Source organism: Vombatus ursinus, unplaced genomic scaffold (assembly GCF_900497805.2).
Source record: "Vombatus ursinus unplaced genomic scaffold, bare-nosed wombat genome assembly UNPS02007344.1, whole genome shotgun sequence".
In the NCBI taxonomy this organism is placed as follows: Eukaryota; Metazoa; Chordata; class Mammalia; order Diprotodontia; family Vombatidae; genus Vombatus; species Vombatus ursinus.
In genome coordinates, this window is record NW_020947122.1 from 4,929,743 (window position 1) to 4,950,075 (window position 20,333).

At 37.6% G+C, this 20,333-nt stretch overlaps 1 protein-coding gene across 3 annotated transcripts in view; it reads left to right on the forward strand.

The window, feature by feature from the left end:
- The window catches only part of AMOTL1 (angiomotin like 1), a 255,024-nt gene that overhangs the window by 6,526 nt on the left and 228,165 nt on the right, over nt 1-20,333 (forward strand). The window lies entirely within an intron of this gene.

Sequence of the window (20,333 nt, forward strand, 5' to 3'; positions counted from 1 at the left end):
CCAATTCCCTAATTCAGTCCATTTCTCTTTCCTAACCGGTCTTTCTGCCTCCAGTGTCCTCCTCCTTCAATCAATACAATGTACCACTGCCAGGTTAATTAAGACTTTATTTGGTGCCATTAATTTATTTGGTGCCTCCTAATTAGGAGCCATTAAAGGGCTTTTGAACTGGGAAATGATGTGTGTAAAGTGATGTTTAAGTAAGATTGATCCAAGTCTCTCCACAGTCTGGTTCCCAGTTTCCTCTCCATCCTTTTTCTGACTATCTCCCTTACACTATTCCTCTGCTTGGCCAAATTGATCTGTTCATCGTTCCTCAATCACAGGTTGCCCATTTCCACTTCTGGGTTTTTGTTAACACCTCTCTTCCTTGCCGTAAGTACCCTCTTATCTCCTTTCTACTTCCCGAAGTCCTACCCATGCTTCGTGTCCAAGCTCGTCTTCCTTTCTTTAGAAAAACCTTTCCAACCACCTCAGATCTTGACATTTTATTTGTCACGATACACAGGCTACCTTGTATTGTTGGCTATCTTTTTATGTCTGTGGCTTGCCTCCTCAAAAAAGACTGGAAACTGCTTGAGGGAAGGGTTCTATATTTTAAACCTCTGTGTACCTCTAGTGGCTATTGGAGTGTTATACATATGATATATAACAACCACTCAATGCTGATGATTGTGATGATGGTGAAAATTCTCTTCCTTATGGTCATTTTAGAACTAGGCACAGACAAAAAAAATTTATTGAATTAAACTGAATAATTATGCCACTTGCCCATATCAAATATTTCTTTCACTATCATAAGTCTTGAGTTTGAATAATACTTCACACGCTTACTATCTGTGTTATCCTGGGCAAGTCACTTAACTTCTACCTGCCTCAGTTTCCCTTATCCTTAAAATGGGAATAATCTCAGCACCTATCTCTTAGGGATGTTGCAAGGATACAAAGAAATAGCATGTGTAAAGTGCTTTGCAAATCATAAAATCCTATGTAAATGCTAGCTACTGTTATTTTTATTACTATTATTATTGTTATTAAATGTATCCAAGTACACTCTTAAGGAAATTCTGGTGGTGTATCTCTGATGGTTTGAAAACCTTGTTTATTGAATATTGTTTCTTTGTTGCCTACACCCAATTTCATGAGTTGGACTGAATAGGAATGCCCTGGGTGTCATGCCCTGAAATAGGGTTAAGGGTCTCATACTCACTTGCCATTAATCTTTATCTTCTACTACATATTGGGTTAATATATTTAATTAAATGATTTGAGAGAAAGACTGAAATTGAATGGCTTATTCAATGGGATTTATTAGGAAAGTTTCCTTTGCTGCTAATGCCTTCTCCCATTTCCCTTCTCTTATGAGATTTCCTTCTATCTACTCTGTGTGTATCTTGTATGTACCTAGTTGTTTACATGTTTTCTCTCCCATTAGAATGTAAGCTTTTTACAGTGTTAGCAAAGTTACAGGATATAAAAAAATCCCACATAAATCATTAGCATATTTATATACTACCAACAAAACACAGCAGGAAGAAATAGAGAAATTCCATTTAAAATAACTGCAGACAGTTTTAAGAAGAAATCAGAACTATCAATAGTCACATGAAAAATACTCTAAATGACTAATAATTAGAAAAATACAAATTACATCAATTCTGAAGTGTCCATCTTACACTTATCAGATTGGCTAATGTGAAAGAAAAGGAAAATGATAATAGCTAGAAGGGATGTGGAAAAATAGATACACTAATGCATTGTTGATACAGAGATTCTGTCCAACCATTCTGGAGAACAATTTGAAACGATGCCCTAAGGACTCTAAAACTGTGCATATCCTTTGACCAAGAAATGCTGCTAGGTCTATATCCCAAAGAAATCTAAGAAAAAGGAAAAGGACCCATATGTACAAAAATATTTGTAACAGCTCTCTTGGTGGCAAAGAATTAGAAACTGAAGGGATGCCCATCAATCGGGGAATGACTGAACAAGCTGTGATATATGATTGTGATGGAATACTATTGTGCCGGAAGGAGATGGTTTCAGAAAAACCTAGGAATACTTACGTGAATTGATACAGAGTGAAGTGTGCAGAAGCAGGAGAACATTGTACACAGTGCAATATTATAATGATAAACTGAAAAACTTAGTTACTCTGATCAACAGAAGGGTTCACAACAATTCCAAAGGACTCATGATGAAAAATGCTATGGAAATCTGCTATGCTTTGCATGACTTCATATGTATAATGGTTATCAAATTGCTTGACTTCTCAATTACTTGGCTTCTTCCTTCCTTCCTTCTTTCCTTCCTTCCTTTCTGCCTCCAGTCTCTTCACTCTCCAATCCATCCTCCATGTAGCTCTGGAATAGACATTTCTATAATGTAAATTCTGACCATGCTGTTAGCCCTCCACTCAAAAATCTTCAACGGTTCTTTATTGCCTCTGGATAAAGTAGAAACTTCTTAGCCTGTTTTTCTAAAGCCCTCCGTTTTCTGGCTCCTACCTATGTTTCTGGTCTGATTTCGTACAATCTGAATTTCAGTCAAGCTGAATTTCTAGCTGTTCCCTGTATAAAACATGATACCTCATGCCTCTGCACAAAATGGTTCCCCAAGCTTGTAGTGCACTCTCCCTTTACCTCCAGTTTGTAGAATCTCTTCTCCCTTTCAAACATAGATGAGGTGCTGCCACCTACACAAGGCCTTTTCTGACTACCTTCCGTCAACCCCAGTTATTAGCAGCCTCTCCTTCTTACCTCCTATTACCTTGGGTACGCTTCAACTTTATTGGGCTTTGCACCTGTTGTGTTTCCCAGTAGAATATGAGCTCCCTGAGTGAAGGAACCCTTTTCTTTTTTGTCTTTTATCCCTGGTGTCTATTGTTGGCACTGAATAAATGATGATGAGAATTGTTTGAAAAAAAAGGAGAGAGGTAGAGAGAAAAAAAGGAATAAGGAAGGGAAGAAAAATGGAATAGAGAGAAAAAGAAGGAAAGAAAGAAGGAAGGAAAGAAAAAGAAGGAAGAAAAGAAAGAAAAACAAAGAAACAAAGAAAGCTGAGGGTAGCATGAGAAAGTGGGGAATATAACAGATTTGGAGTCAGAAGATCTGGGTTCTAGTTCCAGATCCTAAGTGTCCTTGGACAAATTATTTAATCTCCCTGAGGTTTAGGTTTTTCATTTGTAAAATGAGAATGAAAATCTTTGTTTTACCTAACACATTAAGTTACCTTAAGTCCTACATGAGGTCATTCATGTTAAAAGTGGTTTGTTAAGTGCTAAAAATTTAAGATATTATTATTCTTTTCCCTTGAATTGTAGGGCAACACAATTCACTTGAAAAAGAACTGGAGGCAGTTTCTTTGATTCTCCTAACCACTGAATCCCCCCCAAAAGAAGAAAACACAATCCAAATCATATTATTCAGGAGGGGTCCAAGAACGAAATCTGTATTCAGAGCCATAATTAAACTGGAGTCACTGGGGCTTTGTTTCATGGTAGGAAATTTAGAGAGTGCAAAAATTTAACACAGATATCCCTTTAGTAGAATAGGATGTGAGAAAGAGAAGATTCTGTTCTGTTGGCGGCAGCAGACTGAAGCTTGTTTGTTCCTTCCTCCAGCTCGTAAAGGAATCCTTTACCCACTCCGGGATCCCCTTCTTAGAGCATTACCTTTGCTCCCTCTTTTTCCAGGCCAGCCAGCCTCTTTCTCATGCTTCCTCTGCAAGCAACAAGACTTTTCCTGAGTGAGGGCAAGGGTAGCTTCCCTTCTTATGCTGTGTGGGAGGGAGACATACCTACCAAGGCCCATGTGGCGGAGAGGAGAGAAGACTGAACCACACATCCCATGGGCTGGACTTGATGACCTCTCGTGCTTCTTCCAGTTCTAAGAATTTAGGCAACTACTGTAATTACTTTCCACTCAATCAAACTTATCTCCGTAACTTTTGATACGATTTTCATGGTGTGAATCACATAGTTATTTGAGGGCACATGTCATGTTTCTGGCCCCATGTATTCCCTGGGCTGTGGAAATTGGCTGGGCACGGAAATTGCTAACTATGACTCTGTTAGTATTCTGTTTATTGTCCTTTGTCATCAGAAGCTCTGGTGCTGACTTTCTCCTTGGTGTTTGTGTGGGCACGTATGTGGGTTAGTTAGGTGGAGACACAGCCAATGGGAACAATTATTATTGCTTGAGTCATTCAGTCATGTCTGACTCTTCATGACCCTGTTTGGGGTTTTCTTGGCAAAGATACTGGAGTAGTTTGCCATTTCCTTCTCCTGCTTATTTTACAGATGAGGAAACTGGGGCAAACAGGGTTAATTGACTTGCCCAGGGTCACACAGCTAGTGTCTGAGGTTAGTTTTGAACTCAGGTCTTCCTGACTCCAGGGCTGTGCTCTATCCATTTTGCCACCTAGTTGCCCCAGGAACAATGCATTATCCAAAATCTGATAACATGCGCATATAGACTGTCCTTTGCTTTGTAATGGTAGTTGCAGACATTTAATCAACACATATATTTCTATCAAATAGAGGTAGCATCGTTTGGACTCATAGTTTGACAATCTGGGCATAAGTCCCATTCTGCCACTTACTAACACTATTACATAACTTGGGGAAGGCAATCAGTCCATCTGAGCTTGAGTCTCCTCTGAGATGATAGCACCTGCAGCATTTCCCTCCTAGGCATTGTGCTTGAGGATAAAACAAGATAAAGCACCTTTAGCTACCTCAGTGCTTCAAAGATGTGCGTGGCAGAATTTGGAGTTGACAGGACCTCAGGGTCCACTTGGGCTGACCCGTACCTAAAATGCAGAAAAAAGTGGTCCTCCAGCCTCTGCTTGAAGTCCTCCAAGGAGGGGGAGCCTGCCACCCTTTAACACTGCTCAAGGAGGACTTCAGAAAAATCTGGAAGGACTCACATGAACTGATCCTGAGTGAAGTGAGTAGAACCAGGAGAACATTTTACATAGTGACAGCAACATTGTGCCAAGATTAACTTTGATGGACTTAGCTCTTCTCAGCAATGCAAAGATCTAAAACAACTCCAAAAGACTCATTATAGAAAATGCTATCCACATCCAGAGAAAGAACTATGGAGTCTGAATGCATATCAAAGCATACTATTTGATCTCATTTTTGTTTGTTTCTTATTTCTTGTGGTTCCTCCCGTTGGTTCTAATTCTTCTTTACAACATAACTAATGTGAAAATATGTTTAATGTCAATGTAAATGTAGAGCCTATATCAGACTGCATACCTTCTTGGGGAGAAGGGAGGGAAGGGAGGGAAAGGGAGAAAATTAGAACCCAAAATCTTATGAAAGTGAATGTTGAAAACTAAAAATTAATTAATTAATTAAAATAAAAGCAAAAAAAAAAAAAAAAAAAAGACTGCTCACTTGACTTTGGGCAGCTCTGAGTATTAGGAAGTTTTTCCTGACATCAAGCTCAAACTTGTCTCTGCAACTTCTACCTCTTGCTTCTGTCTCCGTCCTCTGGGGTCAATCACGACAATCCTTCAAACATTTGAATACAGTTGTCATGTCCCCTTTGAGCCATCTCTTCTCCAGGCCAAATGTCCCCAGTGTCTTTGAATGAGCCTTAAATAACATGGTGTCAAAGTCCTTCACTGGCCTGATTACCCTCCTCTGTCCACTGTCCAGTTTATCAATGTCCTTTTTTCAAAGGTGGCCCTCAGAACCAAATACGATGCTCCAGATGTGGCCTGAACAGGGCAGAGAATGGAGGGATTATGACTTCTTTATTCCTGAAAACCGTACTTTTCTTAATATAACCCAACATTGCCTTGACTTTTTTGACTGTCATATCAGATTACTGACACATGTTAAGCTTGCAGTCCACTAAAACCCCTAGATCTTTTTCAAACTGCTTTCCAACTGTACCTCCTTCATCCAGTACTTGTATGACTTTGTGGTTGTTCTTTTGAGTATTTGAGATGCAATTATTATATGGAAGGTCATTGCTTACAAATTATTCACTATGCATGTTTTGATCTCCCACTAAAATTGTCTATTGTGGTGTGAAAGTGACCCCAAGTTTTCAAAAGTTCCATTAGCAGAGTGTGTGCTTGGGCAGGTCCTACTAAACTGGAAAGGATTCAAATACAAGCTCAGTGAAGGAGTATTTGTTTATCATCCAAGAACAAGCCTAGCTAAATTTAGAGAGACTCATCACTAGACATATTGTATGGATACCAGGTGATTTTTTTGCCAGCCACAGCAGCTCATTTTTTCTCTTTTTTGCTATCCTGAATTTTAAAAACATCAAATAAATAGGACATTTTTATATATGTAGGAGAGCAGAAAAATAAGATTGTATATACAATCAAGATCTGTTATGTATAGTTTATTTTTCTTTTTAAAAATAGGCCAGAGGCCTTGTGTTGGAAAATGCTATCCACATCCAAAGAAAGAACTATGGAAGTTGAATTGCTATTTTTTTTCTCTTCTGTTGAGTTTTGTTTCCTCTTTCTGATGGTTCCTCCTATTGGTTTTAATTTTTGCTTACAACATCACTAATGTGAAAATATGTTTAATATGAATGTAAATGTATATCCTATATCAGAATGTGCGCCATCTTGGGTAGGGTGGTGGGGAGGAAGGGGGAGAAAAATTTTAAACTCAAAAGCATATGGAAGTGATTGTTGATAAATCAAAATAATAAAAAAATTTTTTAAAATCAAAATTAAAATAAAAAAGTTTGTATTTACATCTTGTTTTTCACATCACTATAATTTTCCCTAATATCCCTTCCTTTTCCCCCTCCAGACAGCTATCCCATATAACAAATGGCATTTTAAATAGACAATTAAAACAAAAGAAAAAGAAGAGGAAGAAATTCAACATAACTATTAATACATAGAAAAAGTTTGAGAATAAGTACAACGTTTAATACTTGTGGACTTCCCTCCTCTGAAAAAGGAGGAGAGGGTTGGGATTGTCATTTCATAGCTCTTCATTCAAGTCACACTTGTTCTTTATAATTTTGCTACATTTAATTTTGATTTTTTTGGTATGTCAGTGTTCTTTCCATTTATATTGTTGTAGTGACTATGGTTTTCTTAGTTCTATTTACTTCACTCTGTATCAGTTCATGTAGGCATTTAGTAAATGCTTATTCCTTTACTTTTGTTTTGGAAGCTTTTTTTTTAATGTGATTAATTATGTTGATTATTTTCCTAATGTTGAACAATCTTTGCATCCTTGGAACAAACCCAACTTAGTCATAATGAATGATTTATTGGACAAATCACTATAGTCTGCTTGATGGGATTTTATTTAACATTTTAAAATGTTATATACCTATATCAATATCACTTGTGATATTAATCTATAATAGTTCTTTTGCGTTTTATCCTTCCCTGGTTTAGGTATTAAAACTATATTCATCTCATAAAGGGATTCTGGTAGAATACTTTCTTTCTCAGTTTTTAAGAATAAGTTGTGTAGTATGGGTACAAATTATTCTTTAAAAGTTTGATAGAATTCTTTCGTGAATCCATCAGGACCAGGAGTTTTTTTCCCCCGTTAAATCAGGGTTTTTTTTTTCTTGGTAGTTGCCCTTATAGCTAGTTCTATTTATTTATTTTCTGATATTGGGTTACTTAAGAACTCTATTTGGTCTTCTGTTAGTTTGAGCATTTTATAGTTTTCAGAGTATTCCTCTATTTCTTTTGTGTTCTCAGTTTTGTTAGCATATAAGTATGTATAATGGGTTTTAATTATTCTTTTTATTTCTCCTGGTTTTTTTTTGTATTTCACTTTGCCCATTTGTTGATTTGATTTTTTTTGTTTCCTTCTTTTAAATCAGATTGGCTAAAGGTGTATTAATTTTATTAGTCTTTTCAAAGAACCTGCTTATACTTTTATTTATAATTTCTATAATTTTGGTTTTCAGTTTGTCTATTTTCCCTTTAATTTGAATATCCTTTTTGTGTTTATTTAATGTTTGTTCTTTTATTTGTTTTCTCATTTTAAAGTGCACATTCTATTAATCAATCCTTTCTGTTTTTGTTTTTGTTAATTTATATCATAGACATTTTATTTTCCCCCTGAGGAGTATTTTATCTGCGTCTCAGAAATTTTGGTGTGTTATTTCATCATCATAATTTTTTTTGCATAATTATTGTTTCTATGATTTGTTTTTTGATCCACTCATTATTCAGGATTTCATTGTTACATCTCCATTTGGGTCTATTTCTTTTATTTGTGGGGCTCCAAGACAATTAATATTTTCAGTTGTGTTACAGTCTGTAAAGGATGCACTTACTATTTTTGCCTTTTTATATGTGTTGGGCTCTAATATGTGGTCAATTTTTGTAAAAGTTCCATATGGTGCTGAGAAATATGTATATTCTTTGGCAGTCCAATTTAGAAGGCTCTCTAAATATTAGCTCCAGTTTCTCAAATTTTTTCAGTTCTTCATTTTCCCCTTTATTTATCTTTCTGTTAGACTTATCCAAAACCGTGAGACATTGAAATCTCCTGTCAGTATTGTGTTACTATGTTGTCTTATAGCTCAGTAATGTTTCCTTTGTGAATTTAGATGTTAAGGCATTTGGAGCATGTCAGTTTAATATTGATATTGGTTTATTGTCTATAGTTCATTTCAGTGTAATGTAGTTTCCTTAGTTTTTTTTTATGTCTTGAATTTTTTTTTTTGCTTTGTCTAATAGCATCACTAGAATTCCTGCTTTTTTGGGTTAACCTGATATATAGGAAATTTTTTCTATCCCATAATTTTTACTCTGTGTATTTCTGTTTTTAAAATATGTTTCTCATAAGCAACAGATTGTGAGGTTTTCTTTTCCTTTTATTGGGTTGTTTAATCCTTAGGTTTATATTTTTCTCCATTTGTCTCTAATATTAGGTTATTTCCCCAATTAGGATTCCCTCCCTCCTTACTCTGTAAACACAGGCATATTGCTTTTCAGTTATTTTAGTTTAATTCATTTTAAGACAACTTATTTTCTTCCTCATCCTCACACCCCTTCCCTCCTCCCTTTTGTTACTCCTTTCTCTAGTTTGGAAGTTTCACTTATTAGTTGCTTTTAAAAACTTTTTTGGGTTATTCAATTCTCCCCCCTCTTTTCCCCCTCTTAACTCAATATTCAAGTATAATCCCCCTTTTTCTCTTCCCCTCCAAGTTTTTGATTCATTAGTTTTAAACTTTAATTTTCTGTGCTTTTATCCTATAAAATATTTTTTTCCCTCATTCTCTTCATTGTTTATCTTCTCTTTCTGGATATTTTAGACTTTTGTTCTTTAATTAATAACCTTTATATTTAGTCCTTTATTCTCTGTATTGCTCATGGAATTAAATTTTTTAAGGTACCTATTTTGGGTTCCCTCTTCTGAACAGTTTCTGTTGTTGCCTTATAGATCTTGCCTCCTGGCCCCTCTTTTTCCTGTTGTGCTCATTCTTAGCCATACTGGTTCCGGCATGTACTAGAGAAAATACTGCCCTGTGGGAGGGATCTTCCTATGTTCCTGATTGCGCGATTCATTATTGACCTTTGCCCTGCCCTTGATCACTTTCCCCCCATTTGCCCCAAAGCCTCTTTCCTGGCTTCTTGTCCTCCCAATCTTTTGGGCGTCAGTGGTTCCCAGGAGCTCTGATTTCCCTTTTCCTGAAGTAGGATCAGTGGTTCTTCTAAGCACCAAATCCTTCCAGATAATACCTACGTAAGGTCCCCATCTCTCTTTACAGACTATCTCTCCATTCCCCTAGAAGCATATGTCAGTAATCCCCTCTACCATTCCTGATACAAAATTTCCTTCTTTCTTTCCCCTTTTTCAATCCCTTCTTTCACCTCCTCATCCATTCTACTGTAGATTCTCTTCTTCCTGAAAGAGCACGGGAGTTCTCCCCCTTCATTATTAGCCATTAACTTCTTATGGGCACTTCACATAGTCTTCTCTATCTTCTTCTCTTCTTTTTTATGTGCTCTCCAATTCTGTAATTTAGTCCTGCAAAACCAAACCAAAACCAAAACAAGACATTGATTCACCCTTAGTCACTGGGAGGAGGCGGGGTCAGGGTGTAGAGATGAGTCCTGTTTCAAGCATGGACACACGTCTTGCTTCACTTTGCCTTTGTTCCTCTGTTCTCTGGCTAAGCTCTGTTATGGCACAATGTGCCACCATTCTTCCCTGCTTTGGAAGCCTGACGAATTTCTGCCATTTGGATCTCCAAGGCAGTGGGATAGAGTCAGGTTGGATGGTAGCATTGAGTTCTTTTGCAAGCGGGTGGGGTGGATTGTACAGCCCTGTTTCCAGGAGCATGGTAGGTGATGGGGGAAGGGATGCTGAGTAAGCATAGCAGGGATCAGCAATCAGCCTTTTCTGTTGTTAGTTCATTGAGTCCTTGACCTTGTTGGTTTTCTATGCTGTGGAGAGAGCTGACATTGCTTTATTGCATGTGCATAATTGCTATTTTGGAGAGGTCTGAAAGAAAATGTTTAGGCTTCCATCTTGTTAGTCATGTCACATGACTAGAAATTTGCTTTTCTTTCAAAGTGTGTAGTAAGTTCACCCTGTAGCTTTCAAACTGTGCTTCTTGTTTATGCTTCCCCCCACCTTCATTCTGTTCTATTCTCTTCATTTAAAAATGTCTTATTGTCCCCTTTTTCTGTCTTTTTTTGTACCCTATCCTTAGCCCCCCTTATCCTCTGAACCTCGCCCCTTCATGACAATGGATAAGTAGGCAAAGGAATGGTTTGAAAAAGGGAAAAAGAAAGGAGGAAATCTTGTTTCAGTGAAGAGAGGTACTACTGATGAATGCTTCTATGGGAAAGGAGAGATGGTCTACAAAGGGAGATGGGGACCTTTCATAAGTATGATCTGTAAGGGTTTGATGCTTAGAGAAACCATTCATCTTACCTCAGGAGAAGAGAAATCAGAACTCCTGGGAAGAACTGAGATGCAAAAGAATGGGAGGGCATGGGGAAAAAGAAAAAAAAAAGCTTTTGCAATGAATGATCATTATCAAGCAAACAAATTCCCACCTTAGTTGTGTCCGAAAATGCATCCCTTATTCTGCATCTTGAGTCCATCACCTTCCTCTTTGTTAGGGGATGGGTAGTATGCTTCATTATGAGTCCTCTATTATAATAATTGGCCATTGCATTGATCAGAGTTCTCAAGTCTTCCAAAGTTGTTTTTTCTTTATAATGTTGCTATTGTACAAGTTGTTCTCTGGGCTCTGCTTACTCCTCTCTGCATCAGTTCATATAGGTCTTCCTAGGTTTTTCTGAAACTACCCATTTCATCGGTTTTTATGGTACAATAATAATCCATTTACATTCATTTGCCATAATTTATTAGCTACTTCCCAATAGCTAGGTAGTTTCCAGAGCTTTGCTAGTACAAAGAGTCAATGTAAATAATTTTGTACCTATCAGTCCTTTCTCTATTTCTTTACTAAAGCAACTCAAGGCCTTGGGGATGATAATTTCAATTAGTGGATGGACAGTCTACACAAATAAAACTCAGCTCTTTAAAATATTGAATATATCTTAGTCAATTTGTGCTCATAAAGCTAATACACATATTATATTTATGGACACAAATAACTTCCCTTAATTTTTTTTTCTGTGTTTAGTTGGCATGCATGCTCTTTAATTTCTGGAAACTATGAGGAAAAACCTACTCCCCACACACCTGGCAGATGGCACATGCCTCTCCCTTCCCTAGAGACAGTAATCCAGGGCATTTAAATGAATGGTTGGTATGTATACCTCTTTCCAAGAGAGACACTGCCAACTGAACAGAGTTGTTTTGAGTGAATTAATTTGTAAGCTATGGGGTGCTAGGTGAATGTGAGCTATGATTTTTATTCTGTGTAGGTTTTCCATGGCCAAAGTCTTCTGAACCCTGGGAAACATTTTTGAAGCCACAAGACTTCCCAAAGATTTCTCTATGAGAGGTGATGAAGTCAGGATGTCAGTAATAGATGTGATTGATCAAAATCTTCCTCCCATATCCTAGCTCAGTGCAATTTTATTTCACACATTTTGTACTCTGCTTTTCCTAGGCCAGTAATGAAATCTAACCATCTGGAGAGCCAAAGGAATTTGAAGGTTGAAGTTAATGATATACTCATAATGAGCTTAGGTGGTTTTGATTATAAAACAAATCATATGTGTGGCAGAGCCTGACCCCACATAAGCACAAGATATTATCATGCGGCATATCTGTTATCAGCAGGCCAGCAATGTGGCCACTGGAGCAAGGGGGGATGAACACACTCCAGAAACTTGTTACTGAAGAGGGTGAGTCATTAAAAACATGTTTTCTGTAACAAAAAGACACAGATATTCCTGGTCACTGCAAGCAGCAGTGTTAATGAGATGTTGTTTGATTACCTGCCCCTTGCAGCTAAATCAATGATGCTCCCTACAGTAGGAGAGTTGTTTCTACCCTTGCTGTACATCCTGGCAAAAAGTAGATATCTGAGGCCTTTCTGGACTGGTTAGTTTGTTTGATCAAAGCATACTGTTAACGTCATATGTCTGTAAATCATGGCACCCTATAGCCACTGAAGAATCATAATCAGACTACAGAGGCAGTCTGATGTAGTAGATTGAGTATTGAGAATTAGAGCAGCAGTTCTTAAATACTTTTTGTGCCTTTGGCAGTCTAATGAAGCATATGGGTTCCTTCTCAGAACAATATTCTTAACTGCATAAAATAAAATATATAGGATTACAAAGGAATCAAATTTTACATCTTTTATACATTCTGTAAAGATATAATTTTTCAAATGGACCATGAACTTGGATAGGGTTAATAATTCCTGACTTAGAGTCAGAAAGATCTGAGCTAAGTTCTAGCCTTAGACACTTACGAGGGCAAGACAGCCTCGGTTTGCTCGTCTGTAAAACAAAGGTGATAATGGTGCTTACTTCACAGGATTGTTGAGAGAATCAAATGAGAGAATGGATATAGTACTATAAACATTGAAGGGAAAAATAAATATTAACTATTATTATTAGCTAGCTAAGTTAGTATCATACAGAGGGCAATAGAGAGATGCATGAATTTGTGATTATAAGCAGGCTTCAAAGAAGAACAGGATGAAGGATATGATCAGGGAAATGTCTGATATAAAAGAAGGCGGATCAATCACATAACAAGAGTGAGGGAAACATGTGGGCCTCCCAAGTGCTCCACTGGCACCCTCAGAATATCAGGAGAAAGTAAGGAGGGCCTCCAGAATGTTGGTTGGACCATCTGTGACCAACGTGGACATGTGTCATATTGGATGGGTAGGCATGAATGGACTGCCATAAGGATCATGGGAGAGAGTACTCAAATAGGTGAGATCACAGAGCCACTGGAGTTTTTGAGGATGCTGCTAACAAGAAAAGGGTCATGGGTTTGAATCCCAATGATGTCTGATAGCCTTACTCAGAAAGAAACTTCATTACTCCACCACAAAGTACACCTCCAGCATTAGCCACTCCTTCATCATATTATTGGTCATAGGCATCTGGGGACATGGGAGGAACTGTAGGAGTTGTGAATTATTTAGCATAGACCTGCGGCAACTCCAGGAAAAAATAACTCAGAGTCCATGCCCTGCTGAATCAGTAGGGTCGTCTTTGTATATAAGCGAGCATTTGAAGGCCTTCTTCTTAATAATGACAGCTCACATTTATACAACACCGAATTGTTCATAAATAACTTTCCTCATGACAACTTTGTGAGGTAGATGTTTCAATACTTTGAGGTTGCATAATTTCATTAGTTTGGACCCTCCATCTAGAAAAGCAGATTATGAACCTCTAGAGATGGGCTTCAAGAATTAGTGTGGCAAAAAAAAAAAGGAAAAAAAAGAAAGAAAAAAGAAGAAAAAACTAAAACCCTGTGGTCAATCTACTGATGAGCCTCTCTGAACTTAACCAGGGTGGTCGTTAGGCAATAGATATGAGAGGAATGCATAGTGTAGTGCATAGTCCTATAACTTAGAGTCAGAAAGGCTTGGGTTCAAATCCTGCCCCAGACATTTACTAGCTATGTGACCCTGGGCAAATCACTTAATCGTTAGGTGCCTCAGTTTTTTTTCATATGCAAATTGTTTGTGTGTATGTATGTAGACTTGATGGCCACTGAGTTTATGTCCTTTTCTAAATTGATGACCCTATCATGCTATGGCATGACGTTCATCACTAGGCTTTTCCTGCTTGGTAGAACCTGCCAGAGTTTAAGCTCCACTGGCATAGCCAGGGTCACCTCTGTGCCGTAGAGAGGCCTTGGAGTAAACTTTAGTAGGGTAGACGGGGCCGGTGATATTATCATTATTATCCTCATTTGACAGAAGAGAACACTGAAATTCAGAGAAGTTAAGCGATTTCTTCAACACCACACAGCTCGAGTGTGGCAGAGCTGAGACTCCAATCCAGACCATCCTACTTCGGGTCAAGTACTCTGTCCTCCGTGCTGCTTCCATTTATGTAGTTATAACTACATACATAAAATGGAGATGGCAATATCTGTGGTAATGAGATCAAGGGGTACATGAAAAAACTAAGAAAGATCAGTAACTTGTAGTCATAAAGAATCAACTTCTACTCTTAAAGAGCTGCCTGGCTCACTGAGAGGTTAGGCGACTTGTCTTTGTTTCTGTTCAATCGTTTTCGGTCATATCCAGCTCTTTATGACCCCATTTGGGGTTTTCTTGGCAGGGATACTGGAGTGGTTTGGCATTTCCTTCTTCAGCTCATTTTATAGATGGGAAAACTGAGGCAAACAGGGTTAAGTGATTTGCCCAGGGTCACACAGCTAGTAGGTGTCTGAGGCCAGATTTGAACTCAGGTCTTCCTGACTTCAGGCCTGGCACTCTGCCCACTGCACCATCTAGGTGTCCCAGGTGACTTGTCTAGGGCAGGGCTTCTCAAACTTTTTCCACTCACGACCCCTTTTCACATTTTGGCGGTGTTCATTGGCGTTGTGTGAGTGCCAGAATGCACAGTGGAAAGTGCTCAGGCTTTGTGTTCAGAACCAAGGCTGCAGTGAAGTTGTGCAACATGAAGTTCTGCCAGAAACACCTTGGATTCTCTACGCATTTGGTTTTTAATTAATTTTTGGTCTTTGCCCATTCAGAAACCTTTACTATTGCCAAATTTTTTGCAACCCCATATGGGATCATGACCCACAGTTTAAGAAGTGCTGGTAGGGCCACACATAGGAGATTTTAATTTTAGGCTCCCTGACTCGGAACTATCCACTACCCAACATTGACTCTTGTTATTACAAAGTGAATTTTATAATCATCATCTTCATCAATCAGCAGTGTAACAGACTCTCAGAACTAGAAGCTACTTTAGAGGTCATCTATTATTTTATAGAAGAGAAAACCAGATAAAGCCCAGATAAATGAAGTGATAAGGAGGTGCTGGTGTTATGGGAAAGAACCCTGGATCTTATGGACAAAAGGTCTAGGTTCTGGTTCTGATAAGGAAAAGCTAAAGGACCATAATCATATAGCTAGGTATACTTTTGCTTTTCTTGGCCTCAATTTTCTCATCTGTAAATGAGAAAATATAAATAAATGAGGGAATTACAACCTAAAAGTGTAATTTAAAAAATCTGTACAAACATTTTCATAGCAACATTAAATGTAATTACACACATAGAACAACAACCTAAATGTCCAACAAAAGGGGAATAACCAAATATATTGTGGAACATGAATGTGATGGTATGCTGTAGTGTGATTAGGATTGATATGTGTGAGGCACATAAAGCAATCTGGAAAGATCTATATGAATAACATAAAGTTGGAAAAAAGCAGAACTGAAAGAATGGAGGGCCCAGTAACTATGACTGAGAATGAATAGACAGAAAATCTTTTGGAAAGTGCTCCACATATATATCATCTCATCTGATCCTCACAACAGCCCTGTGAAGTAGGTGCTGTTATTATCCCCATTTTACACATGAGGGAACTGAGGCAAATACAGGTTAAGTGACTTCCCAAAGTCACATAAGTAATTGGTGGTAGAGCTGGATTCAAATGTACATGTTTACAATTATATGAGCATTATTTTTTAAAACTTTATTTCTCTCTTTTTTGTTTTTTGTTTTCTTTTGTAATATGGCTAGTATGGAAATTATGTTTTTACATGACATAATCTATATCAAATTGCTTGCCTTCTCAAGGAGGGAAGAGAAAGGGGAGGGAAGGAGAGAATTTGGAACTCAAATTTAAAAAATGTTAAAAATTGTTTTCACATGTGATTAAGAAAAATAAATTAAAAAATAAAAAATATTATATATGCTATTTGTACGTATACAAAGATGATCTGACATTCAGACCCACATGACTTTCTATGGCACATTCCTGCATGCATGTACATATGAATACATGCACACCCACATGTCAAACATCCTATGTAATATTGTATTTTTTTAAAATAAATTTTTCTTCTTTTTCCCCTACTTCTTCCCCTCATAGAATGCCATCCCATATAACAAACTATTTTTTAAAGGAAAAAAGGGAAAAGAGAAAAAAATCAGCATAAATGATCAATACATTGAAAAAGTCTGAAAACATATGCAATGTGCAGCACTTGTGGACTTTCTGCCTTTATGAAGGGGTGGGTTAGGGTGTTCTCTCATATCTATTCATTCAAATCATGCATTTCTTTATAATTTTACTACATTCATTTTTAATTTTGTGTGTTTGTGTTTGTGGTTGTTCTTTCCATTTACAATGTTATAGTTGTATATATATATTTTGGCTCAGTTTACTTCATTTTGCATCAATTCATATAGATTTTCCATGCTTCTCTGTATTAATCACATTCATTATTTCTTATAGTACTGTAATATTTCATTATATTCATGTAGCACAATTTATTTAGCCATTCCCCAACTGATGGGCATCTACTTTGTTTCCAATTCTTTGCTGTCACAAAAAGTCTTCCTATAAATGTTTTGGTCTATTTGGAGACTTTCTTATTATTAATAGCTTCCTTGGGATATAAGCCCAGTGATGGAGTTTCTGGGTCAAATGGTATGGATATTTTGGTCACATTATTTGCATAATTTCAAATTACTTTCCAAAATGGTTGTTCCAATTCACAGCTCCACCAACAACATATAGTGTATCTATCATCCCACAACACATCCAACGTTGATTATTGCCATTTTGGGTCATCTTTGTAATTTACAATGTGTGTAGTCAAACCTCAGGGTTGTTTTGGTTTACATTTCTCTTATTATTAGTGATGTGGAGCATCTTTTAAAATGTGGTTGTGAATATTTTGCAATTCTTCCTTTGAGAACTTATACCCTTCTATCACTTATATATTATGGAATTGTGATTAGTTTTACATATATGTATTAGTTGTTTATCTATCTTGGATACCAAACCTTTATTGTGAATTTTGATATAAAGATTTTCCTCCCATTCAACCACTTTCCTTCTTATCCTAAGTGCATTAATGTTGTTTTTGCAGAAGCTTTTCAATTTTAAGAACTCAAAGTTATCTACTTTATCTTGTGTAATTGCCTCTTTCTCTTGTTTGGTTAGGAATGCATCTCCTGCCCATAACTGTGAGAGGTATATTATCTACTTCTAATTTTTTAAAATAATATCAGCTTTAATATTGAAGTCACATATTGGTTTACTGCGTATTTTGGAATATGGTGTAAGGATGTTGGTCTAAGCTTAGTTTCTGCCAGATTGCTTTCCAATTCCCCCAGAAACTTTTATCAAATAGAGAATTCTTCTCTAGGTAATTTATCTTTTCTGTTTTTATCTAATACTGGGTTATTGAGTTCCATTGCTTCTGATTCTCTCTTGTCTGGTTTGTTCCATTGATTTACCTCTATATTTTAACCAAAATCCGGATAATTTTGATGATTACTGCTTTTTAATGTAGTTTGAGGTCTGGAAATTCTATTCCCCCTTTATCACTACTTCTTTTCATCATTTTCCTTGATGTTCTAGAACTTTGTGTAGTATTTAATATTAGTTTTTGGTTTTTTTTTTGGCCAGGCAATGGGGTTAAGTGACTTGCCCAGGGTCACATAGCTGGTAAGTATCATGTGTCTGAGGTCGGATTTGAACTCAGGATCTCCTGAATCCAGGGTCGGTGCTCTAGCCACTGCACCACCTATCTGCCCCTTAATATTAGCTTTTTTTAAAAAATATTAGCTTTTAATTCAAGTCAATAGCACTCTCTTTTCCCTCTCCCCAATTACCTTATAGGTGTGTGTGTAGAGTATGCGTGTATACACACTCACACATATATAAATATACATTTAAGCGTGTGTGTCTGTGTGTGTGTGTATGAAAAGTGCCACAGTATAGTGGATTAGGCACTGGACTTGGAGTCAGGAAAAACTGGGTTCAAATTCATCTTAGATACTTGCTAATTGTATGACTCTAAACAAGTCACTTAACCTCTCTGTGCCTTAGTTTCTTCATCTGCAACATACAAGAGGGATATTGGATATGATGACCTCAAAAATTCATTCTAGCTCTACATCTTGGATCTTCTTATCCATAATCTATGATCTCTGATCCCATGTTGTCCATCCCAATAGAACTGGAAGAACCATTTCACTTCTGTCTGTGGATCCTTAGCATCAAGTATAGTGCCTGAAGCATAGAAGACACTTAAAAAGTGTGTGTTGATTAATGACTATGTACTTAGCATTACCAAATGGGGACAAGGGCAGAAATAGTCAAGGAGAAGTGAAATGTAGCGGGAAAAGCCTTGGATTTGGAGACTGTCTCTCCTGAGACAGGAGACTGAGGAGGTTCAGATTTGGGTACTGCTACTTGTTCTGGGTGACCTTACAGTCAGTCAACTAGCATTTATTTTTTAAAGTTAATTAATTAATTTTTAGTTTTCAACATTCACTTTTATAAGATTGTGAGTTCTAAATTTTTCCCATCCCTCCTCTCCTCCCTCCCCAAGACGGCATGCAATCTGATGTAGGTTATACATGTACAATCATACTAGACATATTTCCACATTAGTCATGTTATAAAAGAAGAATTACGATAAAAGGGAAAAACTACAAGAATGAAAAAACAACAACAAAAAAGAGAAAATAGAATGTTTTGTTTAGTTCTTTCTCTGGATGTGGATAACATTTTCCATCATGAGTCTTTTGGAATTGTCTTAGATCCTTGCATTGCTGGGAAGAGCTAAGTCTGTCAAAGTCCGTCATCGCACATGGTTGCTGTTACTGTGTACAATGTTCTCCTGGTTCTGCTCACTTCACTCAGCATCAGTTCTTGTAAGTCAACTAGCATTTATGAAGCACCTGTTATGTGTAAGGCACTATGCTAAGTGCTAGTGATACAAAGAAAGATAAAAAGAAAACCTGAAAGTAGCTCACAGTCTAGTGGGGGAGACAACCTGCAACAACTACGGACAAATGAGCTATAGAAAGTTTAAATTGGAGATCATCTCAGAGGGAAGGTTCTAACATTAAAGACTGGGAAAGGCTTCTTGCAGAAGATGGGCCTTTAGGTAGGACTTGAAGGAAGCCAGGGAAACCAGGAGGAGAAGGAGAAGAGAAGGATGAGTTCCAGCAACAGGGGACATCTAGGAAAAATGCTCAGGAACAGCAAGGCAGCCAGCGCTGCTGAGGGTCTGTAAGGCGCAAGAAGATTGGAGTTTGGGCACCAGGTTAAGAAGGGTTTTGGATGCCAAACAGGATTTTATGTGTGATCCTGGAGGTGACAGGGAACTGCTAGAGTTTATTGACTGTGTGCGTAGAAAGGGAGGAGCTGGTGTGTGACATCAATGCTGCGCTTTAAGAAGGATCGACTTGGACAGTTGAAAGGAGGAGGATGGATTGGAGTGGGGAGAGACTTGAAGCAGGGAGACCAATCAGTGGACAAATCATTTAACCTCTTTGTGCCTCAGTTTCCCTATATATAAAATGAGAAGGTAAGAGTGGATGACCTTTAAGATACCTTCCAGCATTAAATCCTATGATTTCACAAGTAGATGGCTGGCATCGTTCCACTTTAGGAAGGAAAACATGGACCTTAGAACAACAGTCAGAGAAAAAGTAAAGTGCGGGTTAGTAGTGCAAGAGAATAAAAGGGGATTTACTCATGCTGGAGGCTTCACCAGGATGCAGCCTCCCTGCCAGAGCTAAGGGAAATAGCCAGGATGAAACATAAATTGAGTGCATTCGTATTTCTGCCCAGGCCTGCAATTAGAGTATCTGTGGAATCTGGAGTCCAAAAGAGGAAATGATGTTCCACTAATTAAGCCAGTGACCGGAGAATGTGAGGGTATAAGCAGAAAATCCAGGTGAGGTTCAGGAA